Source organism: Hemiscyllium ocellatum, chromosome 26 (genome assembly GCF_020745735.1).
Source record: "Hemiscyllium ocellatum isolate sHemOce1 chromosome 26, sHemOce1.pat.X.cur, whole genome shotgun sequence".
NCBI lineage: Eukaryota > Metazoa > Chordata > Chondrichthyes > Orectolobiformes > Hemiscylliidae > Hemiscyllium > Hemiscyllium ocellatum.
The window spans coordinates 308,400-334,250 of NC_083426.1; the positions used below are offsets into that span (position 1 = coordinate 308,400).

The 25,851-nt window shown below is 43.6% G+C and overlaps 1 protein-coding gene across 1 annotated transcript in view; it reads left to right on the forward strand.

The window, feature by feature from the left end:
* The first annotated feature begins 4,659 nt into the window (after positions 1–4,659).
* The window catches only part of slc6a17 (solute carrier family 6 member 17), a 105,276-nt gene continuing 84,084 nt past the window's right edge, over positions 4,660–25,851 (forward strand). The window contains exon 1 of the mRNA XM_060845035.1: positions 4,660–4,734. The gene's annotated coding sequence lies outside the window, so the exon portion shown is untranslated. The remainder of the gene's footprint in view (positions 4,735–25,851) is intronic.

Genomic DNA, 25,851 nt, shown 5'->3' on the forward strand with positions numbered 1-25,851 from the left:
GTGAAACTTGAAAGGGTTCAGAAAAGATTTACAAGGATGTTGCCAGGGTTGGAGGGTTTGAACTATAGGGAGAGGCTGAACAGGCTGAGGCTGTTTTCCCTGGAGCATTGGAGGCTGAGGGGTGACCTTGTAGAGGTTTACAAAATTATGAGGGACATGTATAGGATAAATAGACAAAGCCTTTTCCCTGGGAGCAGGGAGTCCAGAACTAGAGGACATAGGTTTAGAGAAGGGAAAGATACAAAAGAGACCTAAGGGGCAACTTTTTCATGCAGAGGGTGGTACGTGTATGGATTGAGCTGCCAGAGGAAGTGGTGGAGGCTGGTACAATTGCAACATTTAAGAGTCATTTGGATAGGTATATGAATAGGAAGGGTTTGGAGGGATATGGGCCGGGTGCTGGCAGGTGGGACCTGGTCGGCATGGACAGGTTGGACCGAAGGGTCTGTTTCCATACTGTACACTTCTATGACTCTATGACTCTTAAGTACAGGTAAATTTCTGTCAGATGCAGAAGGATCCTTTGGTGTCTTGGACGGAGGTGAGGAGGGAGGTGTGGGCACAGGTTTTGCACTTGCAGTAGCAAGAGTAGATGCTGGGATTAGCAGGTGAGCAGTTGGGAGTCGTGAACCTAGCAAGGGAGTCACAGAGGGAATGGTCTCTGCAGAACGCAGATAGGGGTGGGGAGGTAAATATATCCCTGGTGGTGAGGTCTGTTTGGAGGTGGTGAAAATGGCGGAATTTGGTGGGGTGGATGGTGAGAACCGATGGGTTCTGTCCTTGTTGCAAGGAAATGGAGGGATATCCAACAGAGATTTACCTGTACTTCCACACATCAACTACTGTCTCCATTGCTCTCGATGTGGTCACCTCTACAGTAGGGAGACCGAACGCCAACTTGCGAAACAGTTCAGAGAACATCTCTGGGTCACACGCATGAAAGTGGTTGAACACTTTAACTCTCCCTCCCACTCTGTTAAGGACGTACAAGTCCTGGGCCTCCTCCACTGCCAAACCCTCCGGTCCAGCCTCCACTCTGACCGATCATCTTCACCCCCACCTTTATCTACCTATCGCATTCCCAGCTACCTTCCACCCCAGTCCCATCTCCACCCCCCCACCTCCCATTTAGCTCTCAGCCCCTTTGGCCTACAAGCCTCATTCCTGATGAAGAGCTTATGCTCGAAATGTCAAATCTCTGCTCCTCAGATGCTGCCTGACTGGCTGTCCTTTTCCAACACCATACTCTTTGAATATGGATGTAGTGCTAATCAAGCTGGCTACTTTGTTTTGGATGCCAGCTTTTTGTGATTCATTGATGAGGACACCCAAATCCCTCTGTTCTGTAGCTTTGTGTAATCTTTTTCCATCTGAATAATATTCAGCTCCTCTATTCTTTCTGCCCAAACCACATTATATTCCATTCACCTCAGCTCCAGAACATTCCTGCAGGAGTTCAACAGAGCTAACATTTCCATTAAATAATCTCAAATGAAAGTCTAATCCCTGCATTTTAACTTTCAACAGCAGCACACCTTAACAATGTGGTGTTTGGCACTGTGCAGCAGTGAGAAGCTGAGTGATGGTACAGATTACAGCTTTCGCCTCAACCAGCCACTTCAGCAGTGAATCTACTGCTGCTATGGAGCAGATCTTTGTGGGCATTATGTGGTATAACCACACAAATAATCAAGTCTGGTCCCATTATACTTAGCATGAGATCGGTTGATTTATTACCCACTACAAAATATCTTATCCACCCACTTATTAACTTGATTTATTAAATTATCTTGCAACTTATTAAGTGCAAAATCTTCACTGTTACATTAAAAAAATCTGTCCAATTCTGTAATAGGACAGTTTAAAGCAAAAGTGTATGAGGGCATGCCAGAAACAACACCAGGCATAACTAAAAATGAGGTTCCAACCTGGTGAAACTACATGTGTGTTAACCAGCAGAAACAACATGCAACAGACAGAGCTAAGTGACCCCACAACCAATGGATCAAACCTAAGCTCTGCAGTACTAACACATCCAGTTTTGAATGGTGGAAGACAACTAAACAACTCACTGAAGGAGGAAGCTCTGCAAATATCATCATTATCGATAAAACTGAAGGAACTGTGGATGCTGTAAATCAGAAACAAAAACAAATTGCTGGAAATGCTCAATAGGTCTGATAGCATCTGTGAAGAGAAATCAGAGTTTGGGGCTGGTGAATCTTCCTGCAGTTCTGAGAAAGGGTCAGTGGTCCAGAAACATTGACTCTGATTCACAGATGCTAACAGACCTGCTGAGCTTTTCCAGCAATTTGTTTTTGTCATCATTGTCAATAATGGGGGAGACCAGCACATCAGTGAGACTAGCACATCAGTGAGATCAGCACATCAATGCAAAGTACCAGGTTGAAAATTTGCATCCGTCTTTAGCCAGAGACATTGAATTATTGATCCATCTCTGGGTTCTCAACAAAGCAGGGTCTAATCTTTGTCACTCTCCATTCAACTGTATTACCATCACTAAATCTCCCACTGTCAACATCCTGGGGTTACCACTGACCAGAAAATGAACTTGATCAGCTATATTAATACTGAGAAAGTGAGGACTGCAGATGATGGAAATCAGAATTCAAACGTGTGGCACTGAAAAAGCACAGCAGGTCAGGCAGCATTTGAAGAGCATGAGAGTCAATATTTTGGGCATAAGCTCTTCATTAGGAATGCAATAGGGTTCAGGCTGAGTTATTCCTAATGAAGGGCTTATGCGCAAATTGTCGACTTGCCTGCTCCTTGGATGCTGCCTGACCTGCTGTGCCTTTCCAACACCACTTTTCAACCCCATATTAATACTATGACCACAACAGCAGGTTGGAAGGTAGGAATACTGCAGTAAGTAACTCACCTCCTGACTCCTAAAAGCCAATCCCCCATCTACAAGGTACAAGTCAGGAGTGTGAAGGAACACTTCCCACTTGCCAGAATAAGTGCAGCTCCAACAACACTCAAGAAACTTGACCCCATCCAGGACAAAGCAGCCCCCCACATTCAACATCTTCAACATTCATCTGGTTCACCACCACCACTCAGTGGAAGCAGGTGTGTACCATCTGCAAAAAACACTGCAGTAACTCACCAAGGTTCACCTGCTGTTGTAGTCATAGTATTAATATGGGGTTGAAAAGTGTGGCACTGGAAAAGCACAGCAGGTCAGGCAGCATCTGAGGAGAATTTGGGCATAAGCCCTTCATTAGGAATAACCCAACCTGAACCCTATCGCATTCCTGATGAAGAGCTTACACCCAAAATATCGACTCTTCTGTTCCTCAAATGCTGCCTGACCTGCTGTGCTTTTTTAGTATCACACGTTTGAACTCTGATCTCCATCATCTGCAGTCCTCACTTTCTCAGTATTAATAAAGCTGATCAAGTTCATTTTCAGGTGAGTGGTAACCCCAGGATGTTGACAGTGGGAGATTTAGTGATGGTAATATAGTTGAATGGAGAGTGACAAAGATTAGATCCTGCTTTGTTGAGAATCCAGAGATGGAACAACACTTTTCAAATCCCTGAATTCAACCACTTAAGATATTGGGAACACCACCACCTGCAAGTTCCACTCCCAGCCACTCAGCATTCCGACTATCGCTCTTTCACTCTTACTGGGTGAAAAGTGTGGAATTCCTTCCCCAATAGCATTATGGATTTATCTACACCACATTGGCTGCAAGAAGGCAGCTCAATACCACCTTCTCAACTCGGGAAAGGCAATAAAATCTGACCTATCCAGTCATGCACACATCCCCTGAATGAAAAGAAGGCTGAATTTCACAAAGAAAAAAGCATTTCTGAAAATGTTTCACTCATCCCTTATGATGACATGTTGTTGACAGTGGTTCCGTTAATCTCTCCCACCCTTTTCCCAAGAATGTGCCTCAGACACATGCTGACGTCATTGGCATTGACTCAGCCTGCGTCAGGCTCTGGTTTCGGACCACAAGCTCTGTCCTTTTCATCTGCATCACGTTCCCCACCTTCCTACACCGAGCACTGACGCACGGTAATACAGAGAGTGATAGGGGCTCACTTCGTGCCACGTTCACAGCTCTACCCTCCCAGAGAGAGGAGACGGGACTACCCCCAGCCAGAGTCAGAGTGAAGGGGGGCACATTCCCTCTCCCCCCCTCCGGCTGACAGGGGGGGGGCTGCCGTCCCACCACGAGTGTCAACCCCATAACTTGCCTCCAAACTCAGTTGCCCCAATTGCAAATCACATTGTCTTCATAACCCTAGTTGCCCCATCACACATCCACTCCAAGAGCTCAGTGCCCTCTACAGGACATTCAGGGAATTGTTGCCTACCCAGTCTCCATCTCCTCTTTCCATTTGCCCTCAAGTGTCCTCTGCAACACAGCTGCCCCCTCTTCAGTTACCCCCCCCATTGCCCCAATATTGTCTGTTACTCTCCCTCAGCTCCTCACCAATAGTCTACAAAACCCCCTGAGCCCTCTGTGATATCTGTCTCCAGTTTACCCCCCAGTGGCTCCCTCCCTCTGAGTTGCCCTCAGTGCCCGGGGGCTGTGTTCTGGGCGGGGCGATGTGTTCCTGCGTCAATGTGAGCGGACGCTGCTGCTTGGAGTTTGGGATCTTTCTGTGCGAGTCTGTCTCAATCGTGATCGGCTCCTGATTGTGCAGCTGCTCCGAGTTCTCTCTCTGTGTCTGCGCTGATTCTCGGCGGTAAGTCCTTCGTTATCCGGGGGCGGGCGTTAGTCTGTTTCACCGACAATTTACAGAGAATCCGCCCCTTTCCCCGGGACCCGCTCGGGGTTTCACATAAACCCCCACCCCCTCACCCCCCCCCCCCCATTCCCCAAAACCCAGGGGAGTGCCGGCTTCTGGAAAACCGCTGTCTTTAGATTATTTTTGTGCGGAGATTGAGGAAAAAATTCTCGATGCGGGTGGGAGGAGACTCTGCATTGAATAAATGTCCTCATTGTAATTATTCGGAGAGAATGTGGGTTTGGGATGGGATGGGATGGGATGGGATGGGGGTGCGGATGGGATGGGATGGGATGGGATGGGGGTTGGGATGGGATGGGGGTGCGGATGGGATGGGATGGGATGGGATGGGATGGGGGTGCGGATGTTTATTTTGGAATTGGGGAAAAGGAAGAGGCGATGGCTTTGGGCTCCGGGGAGAGGGATCCAAGCCCCTGCCTCTGACCCTCAATAAGGCTCCAGTTGCTGTAGACCTCCCTCTGCCTCGCTCCGATTTCACTCCGAATTATCTACACACGGTCTCGCTGTAGGGGGAAAAACAAAACTCATATTGGGTTTCAAAATAAAAAAAAAATCAGAATTATGGGAATTCTAGATTATTTTAACATCTGTCCCTTACCCTCGGGGAGAGTGTCAAGTGAATGGGCCGAGTGTCCTGGAGATTCCGGTACGGCCAGGACTTATCCTTTTAACACTTGGTTTTACTGGACCGTTTCAACCGGTAATAACAACCGACATTTAACGTGTTCAACTCCTCCCTCATTTTTCCCTCTCGTCTTTCTCCTCCCCCATGTGCCCCCTCTCTCTATCTGATCACCCTTACTACATTTTCCATCCTCATTCCCCCTTCGCTCTCCCACCCCACCCCCACTTGCAGATGCTGGAAACCAGCTAATCAGGTCTGTATTCTCTGGAGTTTTCTGGAATGAGAGAAGATCTGAATGAAGTATATAAAATTCTGGCAGGGCTGGGCTGACTGGAGGTGCTACAGTGGCCAGGGACCTAGAATCAGAGTCATAGTCTCTAGAGACTTGGCAGGATGGACCTGTGGAATTCTCTACCACTGAAGGCTGTGGAGGCCAAGTCACTGAATATATTTAATAAAGAAATAGATGTTAAGAGGCAAAGGTGGCAAAGGGCATAGGGAGAGAGGTGGAGTGTGGTTTGGGGTAGACGATCACAGCTGCAAATGTGTTGCTGGTCAAAGCACAGCAGGTTAGGCAGCATCTCAGGAATAGAGAATTCGACGTTTCGAGCATAAGCCCTTCATCAGGAATAAGAGAGAGAGAGCCAAGCCGGCTGAGATAAAAGGTAGGGAGGAGGGACTAGGGGGAGGGGCGATGGAGGTGGGATAGGTGGAAGGAGGTCAAGGTGAGGGTGATAGGCCGGAGTGGGGTGGGGGCGGAGAGGTCAGGAAGAGGATTGCAGGTTAGGAGGGCGGTGCTGAGTTGAGGGAACCGACTGAGACAAGGTGGGGGGAGGGGAAATGAGGAAGCTGGAGAAATCTGAATTCATACCTTGTAGTTGGAGGGTTCCCAGGCGGAAGATGAGGCGCTCCTCCTCCAGCCGTCGTGTAGTTGTGTTCTGCCGGTGGAGGAGTCCAAGGACCTGCATGTCCTCGGTGGAGTGGGAGGGGGAGTTAAAGTGTTGAGCCACGGGGTGATTGGGTTGGTTGGTTCGGGCGGCCCAGAGGTGTTCTCTGAAGCGTTCCGCAAGTAAGCGGCCTGTCTCACCAATATAGAGGAGGCCACATCGGGTGCAGCGGATGCAATAGATGATGTGTGTGGAGGTACAGGTGAACTTGTGGCGGATATGGAAGGATCCCTTGGGGCCTTGGAGGGAAGTGAGTGTGGAGGTGTGGGCGCAAGTTTTACATTTCCTGCGGTTGCAGGGGAAGGTGCCGGGGGTGGAGGTTGGGTTGGTGGGGGGTGTGGATCTGACAAGGGAGTCACGAAGGGAGTGGTCCTTGCGGAATGCTGATAGGGGAGGGGAGGGAAATATATCCTTGGTGGTGGGGTCCGTTTGGAGGTGGCGGAAATGGCGGCGGATAATACGTTGTATGCGCAGGTTGGTGGGGTGGTAGGTGAGAACCAGTGGGGTTCTGTCTTGGTGGCGGTTGGAGGAGCGGGGCTCAAGGGCGGAGGAGCGGGAAGTGGAGGAGATGCGGTGGAGGGCATCGTCGATCACGTCTGGGGGGAATCTGCGGTCCTTGAAGAAGGAGGCCATCTGGGTTGTGCGGTGTTGGAATTGGTCCTCCTGGGAGCAGATGCGGCGGAGACGAAGGAATTGGGAATATGGGATGGCGTTTTTACAGGGGGCAGGGTGGGAGGAGGTGTAGTCCAGGTAGCTGTGGGAGTCAGTCGGTTTATAATAGATGTCTGTGTTGAGTCGGTCGCCCGAGATAGAAATGGAAAGGTCTAGGAAGGGGAGGGAGGAGTCTGAGACAGTCCAGGTGAATTTCAGGTCGGGATGGAAGGTGTTAGTAAAGTTGATGAACTGTTCAACCTCCTCGTGGGAGCACGAGGCAGCGCCGATACAGTCATCGATGTAGCGGAGGAAAAGGTGGGGGGTGGTGCCAGTGTAGTTGCGGAAGATGGACTGTTCCACATATCCTACGAAGAGGCAGGCATAGCTGGGGCCCATGCGGGTGCCCATGGCAACTCCTTTAGTTTGGAGGAAGTGGGAGGATTGAAAAGAGAAGTTATTCAGGGTGAGGACCAGTTCAGTCAGTCGAAGGAGGGTGTCAGTGGAAGGGTACTGGTTAGTGCGGCGGGAAAGGAAGAAGCGGAGGGCTTTGAGTCCTTCGTGATGGGGGATGGAGGTGTACAGGGACTGGATGTCCATAGTGAAAATAAGGCGTTGGGGACCGGGGAAGCGAAAATCCTGGAGGAGGTGGAGGGCGTGGGTGGTCCATGATCATGTTGAACTATGGAGCGGACTCAGTGTGTTAAATGGCCATCTTCCCCTAATTCCTATGTTCCTGTGTGATGCTTCAGTTACTCAGCGATCCCCCAGGAATATTGTGCCTCCTTCCTTGAGGAAGGATCTAAATGATTTGGTGGTGGTGGTTCAGAGGAGGGTTAGGAAAGTTTGGACAGACTGGGCTTGTTTGCACTGGGGCTTCGATGTGTGAGAGGGGTGATTTGATTGAAATGTATAAGATCCTGAACAATCTTATTAAAATAGATATCAGAAGGATGTTTCCTTTTGTGGGCGTGATCCAGAACTGTTTTAAAATTAGGGATTGCTGATTTAGGGATCAGATCTTTTTTGTCTGAATGTTGTGCAACTTTGGAACTCTGCCTCATACGATGGTAAAAGTGGGAGTCATTAAACATTTTTAAGACAAGAGGATAAATTCCTGCTAGGAAGAGCAATCAAAATTTGTCATGGTAGGTGGGAACATAGAATTCTAAATAAACAGCCACAACCTTATTGTATAGTGAAGCAAGCTGAATGATATGTCTATACCTCGTTCATGTGGGCTGCATTAAACCAGCCAACACCTGTATTCTTGCTTCACTCACATTCATGCGGCCAGCTCTTTGTGATTTTGCAAATGAACAGAAACCCAGTCTGTGAATCTCTTCCTAATGGGTAAACTCATGCCTTTCCAGTATTGTCCTCATCAATGTCCCTCCACGACCATTCAGTGCCTTACAGTGACCAGAACTGAACACAGTAGCTGACGTGTGCTCTCACCAGGGTTCAGTGCAGCTACAACATGACTCCCCTTCTCTCCCTCTGGAAATAAAACTGATTGTTCTGGTCTTGATAACCTATGGCACAGCTTTCAATGTATTTGTATCTGAGATCCCTCGATTCCTCTCCCAAAGTCACGCTGGCGCTTTGTGTGATAAGTGACCTCCAACATTTTCCTACTGAAGTGTATAGCTTCATGTTTGTCTGAGTTGATCCTGCATTTGATAATTATTTCCCATTCTGAATTTTAATCTGTCCTGCTCTAATTTGTTGCAGTTTTCTGTGTTGACTGTCTTCATCATAGAATTTGGTATCAGTCAAAAATTTAGGAATTATATTTTTGACTCCAAAGTCCACGTTATTAGTGCAATTTGTGAACGGCAGTGGACCCAGCACTGAACCTTGTGGAATACCATCTCCCACTTTGTCACTCTGATTAACTCCTTTTTACACCACTCTCTAATTGTCCTGAAGACAGTGACAAATCCATTCTGCTGCTTGTCCCTGACTCTACATTCACTGACCATAATCAATCATTTATTTTGGGGTATCGTGGGCAGCACGGTGGCACAGTGGTTAGCACTGTTGCCTCACAGCGCCAGAGACCTGGGTTCAATTCCTGACTCAGGCGACTGACTGTGTGGAGTTTGCACATTCTCCCAGTGTCTGCGTGGGTTTCCTCCGGGTGCTCTGGTTTCCTCCCACAGTCCAAAGATGTGCAGGTTAGGTGAATTGGCCATGCTAAAATTGCCCGTAATGTTAGGTAAGGGGTAAATGTAGGGGTATGGGTGGGTTGCGCTTCGGCGGGTCGGTGTGGACTTGTTGGGCCGAAGGGCCTGTTTCCACACTGTAAGTAATCTAATTTAATCCTATCAAAGCCCTTTTGAATACCCAGATATTCATTGCATTGCCATTGTCTATCCCCAGTATTAGTTCCTCAAAAAAAAATTACCCAGGCAAGATTTTTCATTTTCAAATCCATCATTGAATCATATGTGGAGAAAGTGAGGACTGCAGATCCTGAAGATCAGAGTCGAGAGTGAGGTGCTGGAAAAGTACAACAGGTCGGGCAGCATCTGAGGAACAGGAGAAACAACTTCGCGCATAAGCCCTTCATCAGGATTTATCATATGGTATAGAATAATCCCTTTGAGTCTGTGCATCCAAAATTATTCAGTTGTTTACGCTAGTCCCACTTTCCTACACTAGGCCCATAGCATTGAATGTTATGACATTTCAAGCGCTCATCAAACTATTTTTTAAAGATTGTGAGGTTTTCTGCCTCAACTACACACCCAGGAAAGGTAATCAAAATCTCGACCACTCTCTGGATGAAAACATTTCTTATCTACAAAATCTTTTGCATTAAAATTATGTCCCCTTGTTATTGACCCTTTGACTGAGGGGAGCAGCTGCTTTCTATTCATCTTGCCATGTGTCATGTGACCAGCGAGGTGCCACAAGGATCGATGCTGGGTCCATTGCTTTTCATCATTTATATAAATGATTTGGATATGAATATATGAGATATGATTAGTAAGTTTGCAGCTGACATCAGAATTGGACATGGTAGTGGACATCGAAAAAGGTTACCTCAGAGTACCTGGAGATCTTGATCAGATGGGCCAATGGGCTGAGTGGCTGTTGGAGTTTAATTTGGATAAATGAAAGATTCTGCATTTTGGAAAGGCAAATCAGGGCAGGACGTATACACTTAATGGTGAGGTCCTGAGGAATATTGCTGAAAAAAAGACCTTGGAAAGAATGACAGGTAGATAGAACAGTGAAGAAGGCATTTGTTAGGCTTCCCTTTATTGGTCAGTGTATTGAGTATAGGAGTTGGGAGATAAAGTTATGACTGAGCAGGGTATTGGTTAGGCCACTTGTGGAATATTGTGTACAATTCTGGTCTCCCTGCCATAGGAAGGATGTTGTGAAATTTGAAAGGGTTCGGAAAAGGTTTACATGGATGTTGCTGGGGCTGACGGGTTTGAACTATAGGGCGAGACTGAACATGCTGGGGCTGTTTTTCCTGGAGTCTTGGAGGCTGCTGATGACTTTTATAGAAATTTATAAAATCATGAGGGCATGGGTAGGGCAAATAGACTAGATCTTTTCTCTGGAGTGGGTGAGGGAGTCTCAAACTAGAGGGCATAGGTTTAAGGTGAGAGGGGAAAGATTTAAAAGGGAGACCTAAGGGGTAATTTTTTCATGCTAAGGGTAGTGCATATATTGAATGAGCTGCCAGAGGAAGTGATGGAGGCTGGTACAATTACAACATTTAACGGACATCTGGGTGGTTGTATGAATAGGAAGGGTTTAGAGGAGTTTGGCCCAAATGCTGGCAAATGGGACTGGATTCAGGATATCTGGTCAGCACAGACAAATTGGACTGAGGGGTCTGTTTCTGTCCTGTCTATCTGACTCTGTGTCTCTCAAAATCTTTATACATCTTTATCAGGTCCCCCTTCAACATTATTTGCTCTAAAGAAAATAACTCAAGCTTATCCAGCTTTTCTAGAGCTGAAATGCTCCATCTCAGGCAACACACTGGTGAATCTCTTTTGTGTCCCCTCCAATGCAGCCATATCCTGCCAACAGCACAGTGACCAGATCTGCACACAGTACTCTTGCTGTGGTCTAACCAAAATCCTGAACAGATCAAACAAAATCTACCTACTGTTATAGTCTATACCAGGACTGATAAAGGCAAGCACCTGGTATCAACTTGGTTAATTTTCTTAACTACTCTATTGACCTGTCTTGCCACCTTCAGAGATTTGTGGTTGAGCACCCCAAGAACCCTCTGTTCCTCTGTCCCTTCTTGCCATTCATTGAGTACTCCATTGTTCCTTTTCCAAAATTCACTACCTCACATTTATTATGATTAAATTCCATCTGCCACTGAACTGTCCTTCTGACCAATCCTTTTATATCCTCCTTTAATCTAATACCTTCTTCGTCACTGTCAACTACCCAGTCAATTGTTAAGTCATCAGCAAACTCGTCATCCCCCGCTTGACATCATTTATGAATATCACAAAAAATAAGGGACCCAGCTGTGATGTCTGATACACCATTGCACACCAGGCTCCAGTCATCGCGCGTGCACACACATGCTCACACGCACAGCCTTCTACCACCAAACATTCTGTCCTACCACTGAGCCAGTTTTGGATCCAACTTACCGAGTTACCCTGTGTTATGGACTAAGCCAGACCACTCAAAACATTCTTAAGCAGGCAGCTGAGACCATAGCTTTGCAATTTGTTTCGGTAAGCGTACAGTGAAAATTACCTGGATTGAGTTAGCTAGGTTGACTACTAGATTTTAAAACAGACAAAACTTTATTCACAAATTACACAATGAAACACAAAGAATGGAATAAAGAACCTCTGCAGAACTCAACCAATCCAACAAGACTTAATTATGCTGTTCCAAATATATACACCAGTCCCAATAAACAAACTCCCTTTAAATAAATGGAATACATGCTTACAGGTTGAAATTGAAGGACATAAAGAGAGAGTGAGAGAGTTTCCACGCAGCTCCCTGTAGAACTTCCAACCAGTTCAAGACTGAACTAAAATTGCTCAGCTCAGAGAGAGAGAAAGAGAGAGAGAGGTGACCACTTCCCTTTCTTTATACAGGTCACTTCTAACGCATGACCACTTTGGCTTGAAGTCTCACCTGTTTATATATAAACAAAAGGCCTCTCAAAATCCTTTTCATCTCTGTACCAAACCAGACTGATTGGAGCCCGGCCTGGTTTATTGCCCCTTGGAATAAAAATCAAGGACAGAGTCTCCTTGAGCCAAGGGACAGCTTTTAGATAAGAAGGACTAGCTTTGTGAGACCTTCCACCTCCCCCACTAAAAAAACCCCATCAATGCTAAAGATGGCTTCATTTTTAATTCTTCAAAACTCGGTTTATAGTTTAAACACACATATACACTATTAAACATGTAAATAGGCCACAGTACACCCTCTACCGAATGCCTCTGTCTCATTCAAGTTATCGATGATGCACGGTTTTCATGACCTGCCACATGCACAATTGTCAACTTGAACAGCTGCAATAACAATCTCCATCTAAACAGTCTGGCATTTTTGTCCTTAAATCTTTCCACAAATGTCAATGGGTTGTGATCAGTGTGTACAATTATCTCAGATGCATTGCTGGTAACATAAACACTGAAATGTTGTAATGCCAACACCAAGCTTAAAGTCTCTTTCTCCACCGTTGAATATTTCTGTTGGTGAATGTTCAACTCCCTGGAAAAATACCTGATGGGTCTTTCTGTTCCCTCATCACCCTCCTGCAGCAGCACCATTACGACACCCACATCACTACCATTGACAGGCACCTTGAAAGGCTTTGTGTTATCTGGTGTGGCTAATACTGGGGCAGTGGTTAACGCTGATTTTAGGCTGTCAAATGCCTTTGACAGTCCGCTGTCCCACTGCAACATCTTGCCCTTCTTTAACAATTCAGTAAGTGGAACAGCCACATTGCTAAAGTTCTGCACAAATTTACAGTAAAATCCACTCAATCCCAGGAACCGTAGTACTGCTATTTTTGGTGACTGTGTGGGAAATTCCCCAATTACTTTCATTTTTCGCATCTCATAAGGCCATTTGTCCATGTGCAATAACGTGGCCCAGGAAGATAACTTGGGCTTTGACAAATTCACTTTTAGCTAGGTTGACTACCAAGCTGATGGGTGAGACCCAAACCAGAGGAGACAGTTTAAAAATAAGGGGTAGGCCATTTAGAACAGAGTTGAGGAGAAACTTCTTCACCCAGAGAGTGGTGGGTGTGTGGAATGCTCTGCCCCAGAAGGCTGTGGAGGCCCAGTCCCTGGATACTTTCAAGAAAGAGTTGGATAGAGCTCCTAAAGATGGTGGAATCAAGGGTTATGGGGATAAGGCAGGAACAGGATACTGATTGAGGATGATTAGCCATGATCATAATGAATGGTGATGCTGGCTCGAAGGACAGAATGGCCTACTCCTGCACCTATTGTCTATTATCTATGCCTGCCTTCCCAAGTCGATCAAACAAGTCCAATAAATGCTGGAAATGTTCCTTCTATGAGTGACTAAAAATCACTAGGTCATCAATATACACCACACAGTTGGGTAATCTGGCAATGACCTTCTTAGTCAGTCTCTGAAATGTGGCTGGAACATTTTTCATACCAAATGGCATGACTTTGAACTGATATTGTCCATTTGGCGTTACGAAAGCTGAAATTGCCTTTGCTCTCTCTCTATAGAGGTACTTGTCAGAAGCCTCTGAGCAAATCCAACCTGGAAATGTGAATTGCTTGTCACGCATTTTCAACACAGTCCTCTAACTGTGGAATTGGATATGCATCAGTCTTTGTAATGGCGTTGACTTTGTGATAGTCCACACATAACTGTTGGGCACTATCTGGCTTTGGCACCATGACTATAGATGAAGTCCAGTCACTGTAACTCACTTTGATTATGCCACCTTGGAGCATGCGCTCTATCTCGTTCTGAACCTGTGCCAACTTTAGAAGGTTATGCCTGTAAGGATATTGCTTAATCGGAACAGCATCTCCTTATCTACGTCATACACAATTAGGTCAGTACTTCCGAGTGTATTTCTGCATATCTCCCCATGTGATAGTAATAAGTCTTTCAGATCATTTCTATTTTCTTGTGGAAGGTAACTGAATAATTTATCCCAATTTTTGACAACTTCCTCACTGTCCAATTTGATTTGAGGAATGTCCAATTCAGAATCTCCTGAACTTGGTTCTTCCTTCTGTGCTGTCATCATTAACACCTTCTCCTCTTGCTTTCCTTCCCTGTCAAAATATCTCTACAGCATATTCACATGACACACTTTGTGAGATTTCTTCCTGTCTGGAGTCCTTATCGAGTAGTTCACCTCACTCAATTTCCTCTCAATTTGATACAGCCCACTAAACCTTGCCTTTAAAGGCTCATCTGTTACTGGAAGTAACACAAATACCTGATCCCCAATTGCAAAATTGTGCACTTGTGATCTCTTATCTGCTTCCTGTTTCATTGTATGTTGTGATACCTTTTAAATGCTGTCTAGCCAGCCCTCCAGCTCTATTTAATCGTTCCCTAAAATTTGGCACGTATTCCAAATGAGTGGTCTCTGAATTCTGACATATTAATTTCTCCTTAATCAGTTTTAATGGTCCCCTTACTTCATGCCCAATAATTAATTCAAATGGGCTGAATTTGGTCAATTCGTTTGGTGCATCGCTGATCAAAAAAGTACAAACTGAATTCCCTTATCCCACGCATCTGGATAATCCTGACCACAAGCCCTCAACATGGTCTTTGGTGTTTGATGCCATCCCTATGTTCCCCGTGATTCCGGATGGTATGCAGTCAATTTAAATTGCTTTATTCCCAAGTTATCCATAACCTCCTTGAATAGTTTGGATGTGAACTTTGATCCTTGATCTGACTAGATCTCTATTGCTAGTCCGTATCTCATTAAACATTTAAGTAATGCTTCTACAGCCCTTTTAGCTGTGATGTTGTGTAACAATCCATTATTGTTAATAAAGACTTATTCTCACTTTTTGTTTGAGGTAGGGGACCCACATAATTAATCAAGAGTCTTGTGAAGGTTTCCTCAAATGCTGGAATAGGGATTAAAGGTGCAGGTTTTATTACTGCCTGTGGTTTTCCAATTAGCTGACATGTATGACACGTCTGGCAAAGTTCAACTGTATCTTTGTGTAGTCCAAGCCAGTAAAAATGTATTTGTATTTTAGCCTATGTTTTCCTCACTCCTAAATGGTCTCCAAGTTGTAGCTCATGTGCCATTCATGGTGCCTCCTTCCTATACCCTACAGGCGAAACAATTTGATGAATCTCTTCCTGTTTCTCATCTGCTTGAATGTGTGATGGTCTCCATTTCCTCATTAAGACATCATTTGCTAAGTAATAGCACACAGGAATGCATTCACTTTCTTTCTCTGTGTACGCCTTTTGATATAACTGTTTTAATTCCTCATCCTTCTGCTGTAATTCAATCAGCTTAGTAGAGGCAAAGATACTTGCATGTTTACCTATTTGCTCCTTATCTGATCCATATATCTGATCGAAAGAAGTTTCTGACAAAGCTGTGTCAGCTTTCTTTCTGTGCCTTTTGATCTCTCCTGCTTCATCTTGTGATCACACAATCAGGAAAAATTTCTGGATAAACATTCTCCATGTCTTTTCAAGTAGAGTAGGCAGCACACCTACAGGTGAATAAGCTGTATCATTTGCAAGGACAAATTGTATTCCTGGAGCTGAGAGTTTGTCCCGTACTCCTACCACAAATTCTCCACTCTTCTCTGGACTCTCTCGCCTCACTTTACATAAATGAACACTTTTTGTCTCACCATGATTTTCTGTTACCAGTAGCATTTCTGGCAATAATCCCTGAGGAGTGCATAACTGCTCATCCTTCAGCATTACTGACTGAGAGGATCCTGTGTCCCTTAATATTGTAACCTCCTTACCTATTATTCCTGTCCGATGTGAATAAACTTCACCCTTGCACGTATATTTTTTAAGCAGATCTGGCACATCCTCCTTAATCAACCTCTGAACATCTTGTAGATTCTGAGGCAATTGTCTAACTTCCCTTGTGCTTTTTGCTACTAGTCCAGGCTTGTCTGTTTTCCTACATCTGGCTTTCTCCTAGCCCACCAACACTGTGATTTGGTGTGGCCCACTTTATTACAATGAAACATCGGAGCTTTTTAACTTCTTTGTCCCCATCAAGGGTTTCTTTTTTACCCTGTGGTAAGTTATCCTTATGATCTTCACTGAGATCTACCATTCCCTTTCCACATGAAAATTTCTCTTCGCCCCAATTTCTATCCCTCATGGACTGAAGTTGATTCTGGAAACCAAACCAAGTTTTATGGACCAGCTCATAATCATCAGCCACTTCAGCTGCTAACCTCGCTGTTTTAACTCTCTGCTCCTCCACATGAGTTCAGGCAGTGAATTTTTGAATTCCTCAAAAATAATTATATCTAAAGGCATCATAGGTTTTCATGATTCTTAAAGCTCTAATCCATTTATTGAAATTACTCTGTTTGATCCTTCAAACTCAATATAGGTTTGACCAGGGTCCCTCCTTCGATTCCTGAATCATTGTCTCTAAGCTTCTGGTACAAACTCATATGCAGTTCGAGTCATAGAATTGTACAGCACGGAAACAGACCCTTCGGTCCAACCCATCCATGCTGACCAGATATCCTAACCCAATCTAGTCCCAACTGCCAGCACCCGGCCCATATCCCTCCAAACCCTTCCTATTCATATACCCATCCAAATGCCTCTTAAATGTTGCAAATATACCAGCCTCCACCACATCCTCCGGCAGCTCATTCCATACACGTACCACCCTCTGCGTGAAAACATTGCCCCATACATCTCTTTTATATCTTTCTCCTCTCACCCTAAACCTATGCCCTATAGTTCTGGACACCCCGACCCCAGGGAAAAGACTTTGCCTATTTACCCTATCCATGCCCCTCAAATTTTGTAAACCTCTATAAGGTCACCCCTCAGCCTCTGATGCTCCAGGGAAAACAGCCCCAGCCTGTTCAGCCTCTCCTGATAGCTCAAATCCTCCAACCCTGGCAACATCCTTGTAAATCTTTTCTGAACCCTTTCAAGTTTCAACATCTTTCTGATAGGAAGGAGACCAGAACTGCATGCAGTATTCCAACTGTGGCCTAACCAATGTCCTGTACTGCCACAACATGACTTCCCAACCCCTGTATTCAATACTCTGACCAATAAAGGAATGCATATCAAACGCCTTCTTCATTATCCTATATACCTGTGACTCCACTTTCAAGGAGCTATGAACCTGCACTCCAAGGTCACTTTGTTCAGCAACACTCCCTAGGACCTTACCATAAAGTGTATAAGTCCTGCTAAGATTTCCTTTCCCAAAATGCAACACCTCACGTTTATCTGAATTAAACTCCATCTGCCACTTCTCAGCCCATTGGCCCATCTGGTCCAGATCCTGTTGTAATCTGAGGTAACCTGCTTCACTGTCCACTACACCCCCAATTTTGATGTCATCTGCAAACTTACTAACTGTACCTCTTATGCTTGCATCCAAATCCAATAAAAAGTAGAGGACCCAGCACAGATCCTTGTGGCACTCCACTGGTCACAGGCCTCCAGTCTGAAAAACAACCCTCCACCACCACCGTCTGTCTTATACCTTTGAGCCAGTTCTGTATCCAAATGGCTAGTTTTCCCTGTATTCCGTGAGATCTAACCTTGCTAATCAGTCTCCCATGGGGAACCTTGTCGAACGCCTTACTGAATTCTATATAGATCACATCTACCGCTCTGCCCTCATCAATCCTCTTTGTTACTTCTTCAAAAAATCTCAATCAGTTTTGTGAGACATGATTTTCCATGCACAAAGCCATGTTGACTATGCCTAATCAGTCCTTGCCTTTCCAAATACATGTACATTCTGTCCCTCAGGATTCCCTCCAACAACTTGCGCACCACCGAGGTCAGGCTCACTGGTCTATAGTTCCCTGGCTTGTCCTTACCACCCTTCTTAAACAGTGGCACCATGTTTTCCAACCTCCAGTCTTCTAGCACCTCACCTGTGACGACCGATGATACAGATATCTCAGCAAGAGGCCCAGCAATCACTTCTCTAGCTTCCCACAGAGTTGTAGCGTACACCTGATCAGATCCTGGGGGTTTATCTACCTTTACCCGTTTCAAGACATCCAGCACTTCCTCTTCTGTAATGTGGACATTTTGCAAAATGTCACCATCTATTTCCCTGCAGTCTATATCTTCCATGTCCTTTTCCACAGTAAATACTGATGCAAAATACTCATTTAGTATCTCCCCCATTTTCTGCAGCTCCACACAAAGGCCGCCTTGCTGATCTTTTAGGGGCCCTATTCTCTCCCTAGTTACCTTTTGTCCTTAATGTAAAAACTCTTTGGATTCTCCTTAATTCTATTTGCCAAAGCTATATCATGTCCCCTTTTTGTCCTTCTGATTTCCCTCTTAAGTATACTCCTATGTGTTTATACTCTTGTATTCTCTTGATCTATCCTGCCTATACCTTCTTTTGCTTCCTTCTTTTTCTTAATCAAACCCTGAATTTCTTTAGTTATCCAGCATTCCCTATACCTACCAGTCTTCCTTTCACCCTGTCATGAATATACTTTCTCTGGATTCTCATTATCTCATTTCTGAAGGCTTCCCATTTTCCAGACGTCCCTTTACCTGCAAACATCTGCCCCCAATCAGCTTTCGAAAGTTCTTGCCTAATACCATCAAAATTGGCCTTTCTCCAATTTAGAACTTCAACTTTTAGATCTGTCTGGTCTATCCTTTTCCATCACTATTTTAAATCTAATAGAATTATGGTCGCTAGCCCCAAAGTGCTCCCCCACTGACACCTCAGTCACCTGCCCTGCTTTATTTCCCAAGAATAGGTCAGGTTTTGCACCTTCTCTAGTAGGTACATCCACATACTGAATCAGAAAATTGTCTTGTACACACTTGGCAAATTTCCTTTCCATCTAAACCCTTAACACTCTGGCAGTCCCAGTCAATGTTTGGAAAGTTAAAATCCCCGACCATAACTACCCTATTATTCTTACAGATAGCTGAGAACTCCTTACAAGTTTGTTTCTCAATTTCCCTCTATTAGGGAGTCTATAATACAATCCCAATAAGGTGATCATCCCTTTCTTATTTCTCAGTTCCACCCAAATGACATCCCTGGATGTTTCTGCAGGAATATCCTCCCTCAGCATAACTGTAATGCTTTCCCCTATCAAAACTGCCACTCCCCCTCCTCTCTTGCCTCCCTTTCTATCCTTCCTGTAGAATTTGTATCCTGGAACATTAAGCTGCCAGTCCTGCCCATCCCTGAGCCATGTTTCTGTAATTGCTGTGGTATCTCAGTCCCATGTTCCTGATCATGCCCTGAATTCATCTGCTTTCCCTGTTAGGCCCCTTGCATTGAAATATATGCAGTTTAATTTATTAGTCCTTCCTTGTCCCGGCCTGCCCTGACTGTTTGACTCGCTTCTGTTCTGAACTGTACCTGTCTCAGATTGATCTCTTTCTTCACCATCTCCCTGGGTCCCACCCCCTCACCTTACTAGTTTAAATCCTTCCAAGCAGCTCTCGCAAATTTCCCTGCCAGTATGTTAGTCCCCTTCCAATTTAGGTGCAATCCGTCCTTATACCGGTCATTTCTACCCCAAAAGAGATTCCAATATCCAAAAATGTGAGTCCTTCTCCCATACACCAGCTCCTCAGCCATCATTCATCTGCTCAATCCTCCTATTCCTGCCCTCTCTAGCTCATAGCACAGGGAGTAATCCAGATATTACTACTCTTGAGGACCTTTTTAAATTTCTGCCTAACTTCCTGTGATCTCCTTTCAGAATCTCAACCTTTCCCCTTCCTATGTCATTGGTTCCAATGTGGATAATGACCTCTTGCTGGCCCCTCTCCCCAGTGAGAACATTCTGCTCCCTGTCTGAGACTTCCTTGATCCTGGCACCAGGGAAACAACATACCATCCTGCTTTTTCGCTGCTGGCCACAGAAATGTCTGTCAGTACCTCGGACTACAGAATTCCCTGCACAATCTTTCTCTTGGAACCTGATATATCCCTCACTGCATTAGAGCCAGTCTCAATACCAGAAACTTGGCTGTTCGTGCTACGTTCCCTTGAGAATCCAGCACCCCCTACGTTTTCCAAAACAGCATACCTGTTAGAAATGGGTATATCCACAAACGACTCCTGCACTCACTGTTGACCTCTCTTACCTTTCCGGGAGTTAACCCATTTATGTGACTGTATCTGAGACTCCCTGCCCCCAACTTCTTATAACTGCCATCAATCACATACTTTTGCTGTTGCAAACTTCTCATTGCTCCTAACTGTCTCTCCAACCGATCAATTTGATCTGATAAGATTCACAGCCAATAGCATTTATGGCAGATGTAATCTGCAATAACCCTTAAACTCTCTTTAAACACACACATCTGACAAGAAGTACATATCACTCTATTAAAGGCCATTTTTGCTCCTTCTCAATCTACAGACCCAGAAATTAACACCGTCTTATTCCTCTACAAACACTGCTCCAGGTTAAATTAATAGATATGGCTTATATTTTAAGTTTAATCAAGAGACATATCTCCAAAAACATGTAATCCTGAAAGAACCCACGCCACTCACTACTGCAGATTCTCTGTAGGCCACACTTGAACCAATGATTAACTTATCTGATTCTGTGCTGTGAACTTCATACAACAGTTTCTCCAAGATCAGTTGTGAATTTCACTGTTCGTTAATTTTCCCAGATGCACTCCAATGTCCAACAATATATGAATTCAAACAGCAAAGGCAGTAACTATGCAGGTTTTATCTCTCTTTCTATCTCTCTCTCTCTCTCCCTCTCTCCCCTTAAAATGGCTTTTTTAACCTCCTGATACTCCCCAGATACCTCCTCTGTTAGTGATGCAAATACCTCATGAGCCCTACCTACAATGTTTGCTTGGATCAACAAAACCCACATTGCCATTGGCCACTGCATTTGTTTAGCCACCTTTTCAAATGAGATGAGAAAGGCTTCCACATCCTTCTCATCAAATTTAGGCAATGCTTGAACATACTTAAAGGGTTTCTCATGAGGCTTCTAATTACCAGGGGCTTGCTCACCCTCACTCCCTCACTGAGCCGACCCTCAGCCTTTATCTCTAACCTTTTAAGCTGACTTTCCTTTTTAAGTGTCAGTTTTTGAAGGTCAAAAGCTCTCTCTTTTCCTTTCTCTTCTGTAACTCAAACAGTTTCATTTCTGCTGCCTTTTCCTTGCCTCTCACCTCTAACTCAAGCTGCTTCATTTGCAATTGAATTCTTGCCATCTCTGTAAATTCTGATGGTTTCTCCAGCAAGTTTAAATGCTGAGCTACTGCTGTAATTATCTCTCCTTTCCTCACAGAAGCAGTTTGTTCCAATTCCAGCTTCTCTGCTAATTCGTGCAACTTAGTCTTATTCAGTTTTTGCAAAACTTCCAAAGTCACTGCATCCACGTCCAGAAAACGTTTGGTGATTGAAAGAGCCATTACTATCCCAAACCTTGTCTACCCAATCAAACCAACACCCGAAATAAAGGCACTAGCACCTACCACTCACTGTTTAAAATACCACAAAGAGCCTCCAAGCTGTGATAAACTAAACCAGACCACTCAAAACGTTCTTAAGCAGGCAGCCCAGACCATAACTTTGCAATTTGATTTGGTACATGAAAAGTGAAAATTATCTGGATTTAGTTAGCGAAGTTGACTATTAGATTTTAAAACAGACAAAAGGTTATTCACAAAATTACACAATTAAACACAAAGAACAGAATTCAACCTATCCAACAAGACTTAATTATGCTGTTCTGAACATACACAACAGTCCCAATCAGCAAATACCCTTTAAAAACTAGTATAAATGGAACACATGTTTACAGGTTGAAGTTGAAGGGCAGAAAGAGAGAGAGAATTTCAACACAGCTCCCTGTTGAACTTCCAACCAGTTCAGGACTGAACTAAAACTGCTCATCTGAGCTGGATGGCTGATCATTCCCCTTTCTTTATACAGGTCACTTCTAACACATGATCACTTGATCTGAAGTCTTATCTATTTACATATAAACAAAGAGCTTCTCAAAATCCTTTTCATCTCTGGACCAAACCAGCCTGATCGGAGCCCGGCCCAGTTTATTGCCCCACTGAAAAACATCAAGACTGAGTCTCCTTGAGCCAAGAAATAGCTTTTAGAAAAATAAGGGACTAGTTTTGTGACACTTAGATCCCATGAACTTTTAGCATCTTTATCAGTATCCCATGCTGATGATTTTTTTTTCATTTGCAGATATCCTTTTTATCTCTTATTTAATAAGGAGTCCATTATTTTTCCTATTACAAATATTAGGATGACTGGCCCATGATTCCCCAGCATATTCTGTTCCTCTTGTTAAATACTATATAGCTATCTACCATTCTACTGGTCCAACACCTTTTCCTAATGAATCATTAAATGTGAGTAGTAATACCTTGTTAGAACATGGAACAGCATAGCATGACAACAGCCCACCACATCTGTGCTGACTGTGATGCTATTCTAAATTAATTCTATGTTCCTGCACATGGTCCGTATCCCTCTATTCTCTGTGTCTGTCTAAATACCTCTTAAACTGTGCTGTCGTATCTGCTTTTGCCACCTCCCTTGGCAGCAGATTCCAGGCACTTACTACCCTCTGTAAAAAGAAGTATTTATTTAAGTAATTTACAATAAATAATTATTTTAAAATGCATGGAATTGGGAATGTATCCTCTTAGAGTTATTGACTTTATTTGATACATCCTCCTTTTTCATTTAAATGCATTTAATTTTTCATTCAATGTCATGTGTATCTGTTTTATCTCCCCGATAAATACTGAAGTGAAATATTTGCTTAATATTGCTACCATTTCTCTGTCATGTCAGCTCATGGAGGGCAGAGGGCATCCTGGAAGTCATTTCAAACAAAGTATTATTTATAAAAATACCTAATTAAATCTAATAAAAGTTATAAATTAGTGTTTGCTGGCTGAGTGTGGAGAACTCACATGTTAGGTCAGAAGGTGATGTATTTCAGCTTTGCTCCGTAGCGACTATGTTATTCTGGTTGACACGAGCACACTTTCAGCTAAGACAATAAACCATGAGCCATGTTTCTCACTCAGTAAATTAAGGTTTTCCTTACGTTATTTGAGGAAGTCTAGGGGAGTCCTCCCAGTATTCAGACCAATACTTAGAATATCAGCAAATTAAAATGATTTATTTCAATGTTGCTGCAATCTTCTTTGCATAAAGTATCTGCTGCACTTTAAGTTTCAATAGGATTGCATATCCAAAGTCCTTTCTCACTGTAAAGAACCATGTAGTGTCCTGAGGTTCTACAAAAGGTACCGCAAAAATGCAAGTCTCTTTCTCTTCATGGCAATTCCAGGTACAATGAGTGGGGTTACATAAAGAATAATGTTGAGGAAGAAAGGAATTTGAAAATAGATCAGGATTCTTCTGGTTTTTCTATAATCCTCATTGGACAAATCAGATGGTTAAGGGAAACATGGAAGGTAAATTTGTAGAATACAATGGAGATTGTGTACTTTATTTCTCGAAGGTACAATGTGTCCAGAACAGGCAATTTTAGATCGAGTAATGTGTAGTGAAATAGGAGTCATTAGAGATTTTGTAGTTAAGAGTCCTCTGGGCAAAGTGATCACAGAATGAATTACAAATTTTGTTTGAAGAGAGACTTGAGTCTGAACTTAAATAAAAGCAATTACTAAAGAAAGTGTTAACTAAAGCTAGCTGAGGAAGTCAGTGGATGGGCAGTGGAAGGCATTTAAACAATTTTATAAGACTCAACAACATATTATTCCACAAAAAGAAGGGCTCGATGAGAAGGATGAACCACCAATGGTTAACAAAGACATTCAAGGAGAGAATCCAATCAAAGACTAAGGCCTACAAAGCAGTGACATAGTGGTAGGCCAGAGGATTGGGGTTTTGTTTCAGGAACTTGCAACACATGACTAAAAAACTAACAGAACAATTGATTATGAAAGTAAATTGGCAGGAAAAATGAGAACAAACAGCAAGAGGTTGCACTAGTAAATAAATTATTTACCCCATTTTTATGTTTGGAGACCTGGCAGGTGGGAATTAATAAAGAGAGTAACGAAATAGCAGATAGTTTAAAGTAATTTTTTTTAACAGTCTTCACAATGGAGGACACTACAAAACACCTAAAATATAATAAATAAGCAAGTGTGCTAATGGAAGCAAAGATCTCTTAATGAGGGACAAGTGTTGGACAAATTAGTGGGACTTCAAGCAGACCAGTCTGTCGCAACACTGATGTCTGGTATCCAAGAGTTTGAATGGAAGTAGCTGTGGTGATGGTGGAGGCATTGGTTGAAACATTCTAGAACTCTTTAGATTCCAGAAGGGTTGCAGCAAATTGGAAAACTGCTAATATGACACCCTGGTCAAGAATGGAGGTAGATAGAAAGTGGAAAATTACAAACCAGTTAGCTTATCATTTGTCATTGGGAAAATGTGTAGTCCATTATTAAAGAAGAAATAGTAGGCCATTGAAGAAAAGCTGAACACAATAAAAATCAACATGAAATTGGGAAAGGGAAGTCATATTTGACAACTCTGTTAGAGTTCTTTGAGGATATAACAAGCAGAGTTGATAAAAGGTGAACTGGTCAATGTGGTGTATTTGGATTTCCAGAAAGTATTTGATAAGGTCTGAAAATGTGTTGCTGGTTAAAGCACAGCAGGTCAGGCAGCATCCAAGGAACAGTAAATTCGACGTTTCGGGCCGGAGCCCTTCATCAGGAGATAAGGTATCAGGTAAAAAGTTATTCTGCAATGTGGGAACTCACTGTATTAGGGTTAATGCATTAGCATGGATTGAAGATTGGTTAATACACAGAAGACAGGGTTGGGATTCATGGGTCATTTTCAGGTTGGAAAGAAAGTAGAGTGCCCCAAGGATCAAACCTAGAATCTCAATTACTTATTATCTATATTCATAATTTGGAGGAGGGGACGGGTGTATCCACATTTGGAGGAGGGGGTGGGTGTATCCACATTTTCTGATGATACAGAAATAGGTGAGAGGGTGTGTTGTGAAGAGGACATGAAGAATCTGCCAAGTGTTCTCGACAGGACAGAGTGCTAGCAACGGAGTTTAATGTAAGAAAGTGTCAGGCCATGCATTTTGCTAGGAAGAATCAAAAAGCAGGCTATTATTTAAATAAATTTCAAAAAGAAATTGTAGTGTTGAGGGCTTTTGGTGGTGTACATGAAACACAACATGTTAGTGTGCGGATGCAGAGAGTAGTTAAGAAGAAAAATTTAATTGGGCCTTTATTGTTTGGGGATTGGAGTTTAAAAGCAAGGAAATCTTGTTACACTCAATTAAAAGCAAAATATTGCAGGTGCAGGAAGTCCAAAATAAAAACAGGAAATGCTGGAGAAACTCCGGTCTGGCAGCATCTGTGGAGAGAGAACCAGAAATCTCATTTCAACTCCAATATGACTCTTCTTCAAAACTCGAACATAAAATGTGAGTTCTGACGAAGGGTTATATCGGACTCAAAATGTTAATTCTGTTTCCCTTTTCCTGGATGCTGCTAGATCTGCTGAGGTTTGTTCGCACTATGTTTCTTTAACATCATTACAACTGTAGGGTGTTGGTGAGGTTACATCTGGAGTACTGTGAA